The sequence below is a fragment of the Bombus pyrosoma genome, linkage group LG12 (genome assembly GCF_014825855.1).
Source record: "Bombus pyrosoma isolate SC7728 linkage group LG12, ASM1482585v1, whole genome shotgun sequence".
Classification (NCBI taxonomy): domain Eukaryota; kingdom Metazoa; phylum Arthropoda; class Insecta; order Hymenoptera; family Apidae; genus Bombus; species Bombus pyrosoma.
In genome coordinates this window covers 440,641-451,810 of record NC_057781.1, presented here as the reverse complement: position 1 = coordinate 451,810, position 11,170 = coordinate 440,641, and positions in this window count along the sequence as shown.

Genomic DNA, 11,170 nt, shown 5'->3' with positions numbered 1-11,170 from the left:
AACTAATTATGAACTAAGCAATATGCAAAATATTGCAAAATATAAGTGATACCGAGAGACTGTAGCAATTTAGCGATTCTTCTAAAAGTTACCTTGGGGTGTATTTTTCCATTAGTCTCTACGAAATTAACATAAATATAAAAAATGTTTGTATAGCGGAAATAATACTACTACTCGTAAAACAGTCTTTTGTCGCCCGTTATTCTTTGACCGACATAACACTGCATAAAAATATCAAATAAAAGGATACTAACTTCGATACGAATGATTATATTTAGTTAAAAATTCCAACGTTTTACGTATCATTCGAGGAACATCACGCGCAATACTTATTGACATCCTACCGGCGTTCGTATGTACGTTCTCTCGTTCTCGAGCAACACAGGCAGATGGACACCTCGAAGAACCGTTTCTCGCACACTCGATACCGCTCGTTCGAGAGTGAAACCAGTTGTTCCGATTTCGATCGGACTTTCCTAAGATATCTTCCTCTTCTTCGTAATCTTCCTTTCATTTTTTGCTGCAGTTCTCGCGAAATTACTAACATTGAAATTAAACTACCAAAATCTCGCATCATCCTTTTTAACTTTCTTTGTGCAAGCGTTTTTATGATCTACATTCCATACTTAAACGTATGGAAGATAGAATACCCTTCTATGAATATTCTCCACATTGTTCTTCATATTTCGTGTGATTTATGGCGATTTCGTCTATCTATCAAACCGCCAACTATCAAATCTGGTATTTTTCTTTGCAAAACGGAAGCTGTACTAGAGGAGAATCTTCGACGCGAATGAACCGCGAAACAAAGTCGTCGTAAATCTGTAACGACGAGGGCGAAACGAAGAGCAGAAGGTGAAGGAAATGGAACTGCTCTTGGAATCGACGATTGCGAAGGGAGTATCGGCAACAAAGATATTTTTACAAAAAATTCTGAGAATCTCTGTGGCAACTTTACGATCGAATGCAACGGGAAGGCAAATCAGATGTCGTCATGCTGGTACCCGCTGACTTCCTAGACTCTGTCTCTATATGCTGGCATGAAAGACCGATAAACGACGATCGATCGAATAAAACGGGACGACACGCTGTTGCGCTTCCACTGCTACTCTTTTTATGAGAACTTTAGTATATCATGGAAGCTTTTTATGTCAGGCGCCATACTTTTCTATGAATAACGGAATATTACGTATGAATAGACTGAATTTTTATGCGTTTATGTGAAATTTAAAGGCGAAAAGATGCAGAGAATGCACGCATAGGATATATAATAGTAGAGTAGCATGATAGGTAGATGATATATGCAAAAAGTATATAAAAGTATCTAAGATATTTGTTATGACATTAACGGATAAAGCAAATCTCTGTTAAAATTCCATTCTTCTCGTTGTGTTTGTAAAAATATAAATTTGCATAAACATCCGCAGCCTATTCCCAAGATACGAAAGTTGATTTACATCTTTCAGAAATGTAATTTAAGTAATATTATTACTTGGAAGCACTAAAACTAACGAGCTTGCAATAATTCTTATCGGCCAATCAGACGATCCTTTGGTTCGCTGCTATATGTATATCGTAACGAGAAACGATTCCTTTCACGGATATTAATAATGGTCGTTTTTCTTCTATTCCTACGTTAATTACTTTAATTGCAAGCAGTTTTCCATTACTAATTGTCTTATTACCCGATGATAAAGTTCCGCGATAAACCTCTTAAAAGAAACTTAAATTCCGCAGCTAGATTTATTATTCTTCTGTTTTGACATACCGCTTTCAAACCCTAAAATGATTAAAATTTTCAAAGACCACTTCTTATAATTCCCCCGTATTCTGCACCATTACAGACCGTCACGAAGTCAAATCGGAAAATGTGATTACAGTGGCGTGTTCTGACTAACTGCCGTTTTGATCACTGAAATATTTGAAGATCGAAACCTGTGTTGCCATAAGAATCTACCGTAGTTGTTCTATTTTGCACCTGCGTCAGAGAATACGTGAATCTCAAGAAAGATATTTTTCATCGGGTTACTATTTTAAACAACATACTTCTTCAGTATGTGCATTAATCGTCAATCTGAAAACGTATCTCGAAGCAATATGATATTTGCAGCAAATATATATTTAGCGAAAAATTATCTTAAATGTATAATTCGTATTAAAATGGTGCGAATGTAAAATTGACTATAATATAATAATTAGGTAATATTAATAATTGACCGATTAAATGCTTTTCTGATTTCTGCCAAATACATATGTACCTACACTGAATGTCTCACAGTTGCTATGTATCTACATCTTCAGATTTCTTCCAAACTTTACCGACATAATTATAGTAATCGGTTTCCACTATAGTTAATGAAATTTCAAAATGTTCTATATAACGCACATAACACACATTCATAAAAACTTTCTACAACCGTACGAATACTTTTGCGAGCTACTGTACGTAAACGATCATCATATTCGACAATAGCTACGCAGGCGTAGGTACCGTTGGCTAGGGAAATCCGTGGAATTCCGGAAAATCAGTCGCAACCAAACGTGATGCGTGCAACGAGCGCGCGCGTAATCGACTATACGGTACCGTAGATCCGGTATGAAAGAAAAGGAAGAGCGTCGACTCGGAAACAAGATGTGCCGGCTGAACAATGGGACGCGGAACGCAGGATGATTCGCATCGCGTCGGAGTAATAACTTTTCCAGAGACAGGAAAATCATTCCGGAGGTAGAGAGAAGGTGGAGCACGGTCATGGGAAGAGACCATTAGAGAGACTTCCTTTGGCTCTGGCAGCAGTCATGGTAGTAACCATGGTGGTATTCATAGTAGCAAGAAACGAGCAACTTCGCCGTTGAGGAGGGTTTTGCGCTTTGCCGCGCGATTCTGCTCGCGTGTGCGACCGGAGGAGACCAGGTAACAGCGTTCCCGTGTTACCGGTCCGCGGCCACTGTAATTTATTTAATGTAAGCGGCACATCGTGGTTCGCGCGCGCGTACACACAGCCTGTGTGCCACGGCGTACTCACACGCGCATCCATTACGACTGCCTTACCTGTTACATAGCCTCACCGCTCTTCGTCTTACGTACTGCGTGTACGCCAGGAAAATCTACTACCAGCAAGAGGTGTACCGATAAAAGTAAGTCTAACGTCGCGCATAGCACGTAAAGCTCGGCGTGTTATAGTATGGGCTTGGTAAAATTCGAAAACGTCGAGATTTAAGATAACGCTTCGAGTAAGACGGTGTACTTGTTGCTCCTTTTTCGAGGCGTATCAAGAATGCGCTACAACTCTTATATACGTGTTCTTCTAACTAGGGAGTAAATTGGACTTTTATGAACTTCACTTAATATGGTGTTGGTTTATTCTACGAACGTGAGAATTATAAGAATCTCATACTCCGATCCTTTAATCCCGTATCATTTTTGCTCCAATTATATTTCTCTATCGTTAACGATTTTTTTTTAAGTTCGAAGAGGGAATGAAATAATGGTTATCGATCTACACGATTGTTCGTTTCAATTTCTTTGCTGGAAGTCCTGCTAAAACGTCGAACGTCTTTTGAATATGGAAGCATGAATCGAACATGAAAATTTAGTTAACAGTATAAACAGAGAAGCTTGGGCAAGTCGACATATATAAAAATATATTACAAATTTAACGTCATAAGTATCATCATACATGACACGATAATTAATACAAATTTCCTATAAAAAGATTTAAAAATATGTACTTTTTGCATCTTATATTATAAATGCAGGAAATCTTGAAGATAAAGAGATAATTACTTCCAACATCTAGTAGTTCCATTGCGCTGTCAAAAGATTAAAAGACGCTCATTATATCTCTATGCGTAGAAGACAAACTAATTGTAACTATTTATTCGCATGACACGACTCAAATTGGCGTGTTTGAGTAACGCCTGAGCTAGTCGATGAACCGCGGAGGGCGTCGTTTTCACGCGACAGAGATTCATTCGCGAACTGGTGCAAATGATTTCTACCTTTCGAACACGCCACGGGAAAGTATCAAGTTGCAGAAAACACACGCGTCTACTGGCCGTGCCTCTGAAAACCTCGTAAAATAGAAAAAGACGAGAACGGAGAAACGAGGCGAGAATCGGTGAGTTCTCTCGATTCTCAGTGCACGTATGCTGAATCCTGCGGCCCGCCATCTCCTGCTTCAGCTGGTTCTCCTCGCTTCTTCTGCCGCCTTTCTGCCCCTCTCTCTTACTCCCCCTTTTTTTCTCTTTCTCGAGTTCTTGAGGTCAGAACCGTGAGCACGCCTCACCTTCCTTCCCGTTCTTCGGCGTCGTGCATTCATTGGCCTCGCCTCCACACATCTTCTCGAGGTTATGCCGCGCGGCATTCCCCTGCGAACTTACTCGATCATTTCGACCTTCCCCGATATAACACCGTATGCTCCTCGCTATCAACCACACGATGTTTTCGAGAAAATTTTAGTTGATTTTCAAGATCTCCTCAAGATCTTCGCAAACTTAATCAACTTGTGCAGGTAATTAAGTTGACGCAATCATTCAACAAATGCATAAGTAAGATTGGAGCTTTAACATTTTGAATGAATTTGTTGAATACTCCCGACGGGAGCGATCTGCTTGGATGGCAAGCGCCTAGCGGTTGCGATCGTTGTGGACGGAATACTTTCTTAAATAAAAAGTAATATAATGATTTATATTAGCGAATTATCTTTATTATGAGCTAAATATTTTTACGTGTTACTCCGAGATCATTTACAATCGTACTTACAATGTCGCCACAGCGACGACAACGGAATGAAGAATGATATTATTCTCAATCGCAACATCGTGTGTTATGAGTGTAATAAGAATTGCGACTCTTCTCGAAGCATACAGAAGGTAAACAGACTTTTAGTTTTTTATTTATTGTCGTTGCTAAGAAATGCACATGTATCATGTGTTATAGACTAATGAAAGAATCTCAAGCACGAGGCAGGTGAAAAATATTAATAAACGCGTAAATGTCTCTGTAATCTATACGGATAGCTTTTGCCGGATACATATACGCGTCCATAGCACTCAAAGAGATTAGTATTTAAAATGATTGGTTTGCGTAAATATTGACGTGAAAGTATCGCAATAGTTTCGCTGGAAAATAACAGATTGCTAAACGTGCAAACATATAGAAATATAAAAATATAGTAGAAATGTAGAAGAAATAGGGTGCGCTTGTTGTATAACTATCGATCCCAAAAGAGGATCTCTAGGGATATACTAAGAGTTTTTCTATTTTCACATAAACCGCTGAAACTGAAAATTACGGAAATAATTCTTTCAAATTACTCGAATGTACAGAGTTATTAGACCGATATATTTACCAACCGGTGTATTATCTCTGCAGCAGGATTACAAATCCAGGGATCGAAGGTAACTTTAATCTGCAGAACAATCTCTTCCTGAAAAGTATGCGAAGTCATAAACGTGCGTGACAAGAATGACAGCCGGTGTTTTGTCAAGAAATCTCTCTTATCAGAAAAGGAGCAACGAGGGGAGAGTAACGTTGGACGTCGAAGAGCTTGGACGACTCGAGGTGGAACGGCTACGGAAAATTACGTTGTTACGAGGGCTGGTTCGCAGTGGCGCACGCTCGAGCGAACGCAACACATCTACCATTAAGAGGTCTCGACGGAAGAGGCCCTTAATTGGTCAAGCCGGCACGCTACTGCGGGAAGTATACGGGACCTAAAGACGTGTCTTCGTCGTGCTTGCCTGTTACAAGATACACGCACGCGCTCCTCTGTCATGGTAACACCTGAAATATGCACGCGCGACTTTGACACTCGCTGTCTCCAAGGAGCGAGATTTGTCTAACTTGTGTTTCCCGGAAACAAGATTTTTCTTTCTAATTTTTCTGTAATTTTTTATACCGCTCCATATCCTGGTAGCATAAAAATTGCAATAGTTCTGGATTTTCTATTGTGATATTAAGAATTAGAAGGATTTATATTTAAATATAAATTAGCTGTCCCACGGTCAAATATAGTATTGTAAATCTCACACCTTATATTCCATTAGATGTAGTACAATTATTAACGTCCTTGAAAATATATATATTTGATTATTTCGTATAATAATTTTGATACCAGAAATGCAAGATATCATAACGACAAACAAGTCATTATTTCCTATCTCGGCCATTCTAAATTTTTTGTTATTTTATCACACGTCGTGGCCGTGGTCACATTGTCGATAGTTGGCGAACGAAACGAATCACAAAATTAAGACTTACAGTGGTTCGATACTACGAGACACGCGATCATTTTTCGTCTACTAATCAACTACGCTATTTTGGACACAGGAGGATAGTATCGATCAATTAGTTGCTCAATTTTTTCTTCGAACAAAGAAAAAGTTATTTTCAAAACAACATCTAGTCACAGAAACCATTCTCCCCGTCTGGTTCATCATCCACGAAGCTCCTAACCCGACTCGTGTTAACGGTATATCAACTTGCGACGCAGCTACTCAGAAACGGCGTCTCGGCGACGTTGATCCCACCACGTGGATTCGAATTCCCCAGATCCTGGCGTTTTTGCTCTCTGTTCAAACAAGACGACTCTTGCGGTTTAATTACGCCTTATACCAACCATTCAATGCTTAGACTCGGAAATTATTTATGGTTCGCACGACTTGCGTCACGATCTGCGCAACATATCGCGCCAGCTTACATAACTACTGTTGCGAAAATTAATGCCCGCAAGCGATGGATGAAAAATGTGACGCGACGATTGTTTTCTTGTTTTCAAAATGACGACAATGCACTAATTCATGAAACGTATCACGATCCCTACCCAAACAAGTTACACTCGATTTCTGCGGTGGTTTTTTTTCTGATAGGAAAAATGTAATAGAGGTACGAAACACACGTACGACGTATACGACGAAGTCGTAATTATAATGGCATAACAATAAACTGCTCAAGCATTGATGGTACGCTGTAATTATAGTTTAGCTGATATGATTATAAAGGATTAAATTCATAATATGCTCAAGTTCTTTCGCGAAACAGTTGTTCATATTTGTAGAACATGGAGTATAGTTTGTAAATATGCTGTCTCATTTCGCGCAAAGTAGATAGAAAAGCTTCGAGATGTTTCTACAAACTTAGAACAGTCGAACAAAATGCTCTTCTATAGATACAGCGAAATTGTTAGGATATAATCATAGCAACTGTTTCGAACGATCCAAGTATTTTTACCGATAATACAATAACGATCAGCCGCTACTCGGCAAAATATCCTTCATTAGCCACGTCCCTTGCGGCTACGATCGTCTGTTACTCGATCGGGCAATCTCGCGATATCGTACAGCTCGTCAGTAGTATAAAATTAAAGTGACCCGACGAGCGAGTGTTGAACGAATGCGGCAATAAAGCCTTAACTACGACTCGGCTCGGTATTGCATGCAAGGTATACACATATGAGAGGTTAAAGGGCACTTTGGCTGGACGATGAGGCTACGGGAGAATCTGTCGGCTGAAGCGTGAGAAGCGACGACGTAGGTCTCCGGTCGGTTCACGACGACAATTATCACCGGCGGTCGCTAGGACGAGAGGCAGTGTAAAAGAAAAATTTTACGTTCCGGTGATTACGTAACGCGAGTCACGGTACACGTTCACGATGGCTCGTCAGAATGAAAGGGACGCAAAGTGACGAGCAACGACCGGAACTCTCGAGGACAGTGGCACTGAACTTGAGCGAGAAAGAGGAGGACGGCGGCGAGGAGAGGAAACAAACGTCGAAACGTGTCGCCGTGGAAACTCGTATTCGACGACCGCCTTCCGTGACTAATGACAGGCCGGATTTTAGCGGCATCGGTCCGCTGATACGTAGGACACGAGCGTGCCGATGATAATAATCATGATCCAACTGATAGCGTTGACTGGATACATGGCAGAAAGATTCCACGTAAATACCTGGTATCTTGCGCTTAAGACGCAATCGAACGTGAAACATTTATTTCCGCTGGATCGGACGCTTCGAAAATCGTCGAGGTACTATGAACTAATCCCTTGGCTCTTCGAATCGCATTCAATGTTATATCATAATTGTTTCGTATTTGGTAGGTTTGCTTCAAAGGCTTTTCGTAATTAAATTTTCGTAATGGATTGGTACCATGCTGAGCAGAGCGGTTTAACGTAGAACAAAAGCCAGTTTTCTAGCAACTCGAAGTATTTTTGTGATAATTGACAAGTCAGAAATTCCCTCGTTACAATGCGAAGAAATTTCGAAAATGACTGGTGAAATTCCCCTGGTTGCTCACAATTAGGTCGATAGCGACCATTGCCTTTCATAAAATGCCACAGGTTTTGCCTGTTGGTCGGGGCTTTCCGAACCCTTACAAATCGCATCATGCTTCCTTTCCCTCGCTACCCCTCATCAACGTAAAAGTACACGAGTTTCAACCTGCCAATTGCTTAAACAGGTCCTAATGACCCCTGACGGATTCATAATCCAGCCATGCTGTATTAGAGACAATTAAGCTATTACAACTAACTACTACAATTAAAGGATCTCGTGTAAAGGAAAAATTTTCGCATGGCATTTGTTCCATTGTATGTTAGTCATATTGTACACATATTTGTTATGCGTTTATGATAAATTTAGGAGTACAAACATTTAGAGAACGTATATGATATATAGTACGTGTAGTATAGAAGCATTTTTATACTTGCTACGTTCTTTCTGTAGTATAATACATGTAAGAATTGCGAATTTCTAGGAAATTTCCTTTTTTTCGGTTTATAAAAGCCTAATATCGACTAAATATTCGTAACTTAGTTAAGACGCGTGTCTATCTGTCTTTGAATGTAATTGAACATATTTTTAAGCATCAGAGCCAAAGAAACTAGTTTATCAGTACCTTAAGTATCCTAGGTTCTGTGCAATTACGTTTTTATATGGAATAACGTGTTACGTGTTGTCACGAAGGATCAAGGTAATTCGCGCACCGATATTGGAGGACAGGCTATTTATGCGTAAGGATATTCGATCACCATCGTATAACTACGCAAATGCGCAGCGATGCTATTTAAATACTTTTGTGCGCGACAGATATGGAATACGGACATGGAATACATTTCGGAAACTATTCACTAGAAATTCTCCCGGTTTTGCATACCGATGCTTCGAAGTAAAAGCTTCGTTCGAAGAGAACTTTGGCTGTTGCGAAACGTGGAGCTCTGAAAAACGTGTTTCTCGTTAAAAACCGAACGACCTCGTTAGACGAACGCGATACTCTAGCCAAAAGATTATCCTGCACGGCCCATAAAAGCGATAGGAGGAGCATGTGTCAGCGAACGACGATTAATTGACGTCGAACGACGCGTGGCCGCATGGAAGAAGGTTTATTAGCGCGATGCGGTCGATCTTTCCATCTCATTCCGTTCTCCGTTTCTTCGGTGCGTCTCTCGGCGTTAAGTTTTCCCGGGAATACGTAACAGTTCTTTCATACCTGTTTGCCGGCGTGGCCGATCACCGTGCTGCTGCAACCGATCCCCACCATTTTGCTTGCCGCTACCGCGGTCGGTTGCAGCGAACGGTAGGCAACAAGAGTTGCATAAGTGTTTCTCTCGCCTCGATCTCGACCTTGACTTTGACTCTTGATTACGACCACGATCACGACCAAGTAACGACGCCAGTCAACGACGAACGGTTTCGCAAGCCGTGTATAGTCGTTCGAGACGTAGCTTTGCTAGCTATTACATGGTTCTGCGATATATTCTATCTCTCTTCTTTCTCTTCTTACTTGCTGACGGAACACCGAGACAGCTTTAAATGGACCTTGTCTATACCAGTAATCAGGACGATTCATGTTTATATTTGCCGCCACTTTTTTACCGTTCATATAATTTATCGCCAGAATTGGAAATTATCTAATTATACGTAGATAGGATTGCGTACGGTTGATTCAAATAGAGTAAGAGCACCTGATTCGATATTTATCGCTTATTATGGAGGAAATCGTTTATCGCTTCGATCTTCAGGATAATTTGAAATTGATAGTACAGAGATTGTGACTGTAATTGACGGTAGGGTATTTTCAAAACTAGGAACATTGTAGAGGCATTATTTTCGTTTTACGTTTGTATATTTTTATTAGTTTCTCATTTCTTATCGTTTGAAAAATATGGGAAATAATGAAGAACATATTAACATCGATTTCGAAAGATAGTCGATCATTTGATTGATCGTTGTTACTATATCTGCTGTAGGGAAGCAATCGAATACATAATCCTCACGCGGTAATGATTAAGAAGAATCGAAGTTCGGGTAAAAGATGAAGAAAGACGTGGGTAAATCGGTGATCGGTGAGTTAATGAGAGTTCGAGAAGAGAAAGTAGGCGCTCTCTTCTTGCTGGACCACTTTTGATGAATTCACAGATACTTTTGTTAAGTTGCCGAAAATCGTACCGATCGATACTCGTTCAGGAGCAATAAATTAGCGTCCTATTAATTGACTCTGCCATCGTAAAGTAGCCTGTGGAAAAATTAGTGCCTAACGGCGATGTTTACAATCTTTCTCAAGTCTTTGATAATTGACTAATATCGGTAAATATCCGAAATGATATGACGCAATATGACTAAAAGTTAAATTCTCGAGATAAAAATATCTTGCTAATTATAACTGTTCTAGGTATTTTCCTACTAATAGAAAAAAATTGTTTTAATCTTGGAATCTTTTATCTTGATTTCCAAAGATAAACAGCAAGTTTAACGATAGTAAGCGTAATAAATTATTATGCGAATATGCAGAGTGATACGTTAATTTAGCCGTTCATTTTATTTACAAATGTCCCGATGTGTTATGTGTGATTTCATTGTAGGAATTAATGGATCTCATGCTTATACAACAAGTCAGCCTATGTACGTTATTTTTGTTAGATTACATATTTTACGCAGTAAGCTTCATACCATAGTATAAATAATTATAAGAAATAGAAAAGAAATGAAGGTAGTGGTGCTACTTCGTAGACACCTTTGTGTTAAGAGTTGTATATTATAGTACGTTCACAAAGCAGTTGTGGAATTAACAGGCTCTGAAATGCAAATAGGATTTTGCTTAATCGTAAAATAAAGAGAATATAGATGAATAAATCCTCATAGGTAAATGATTTGTTAATCTTTTAGCCTGTAAA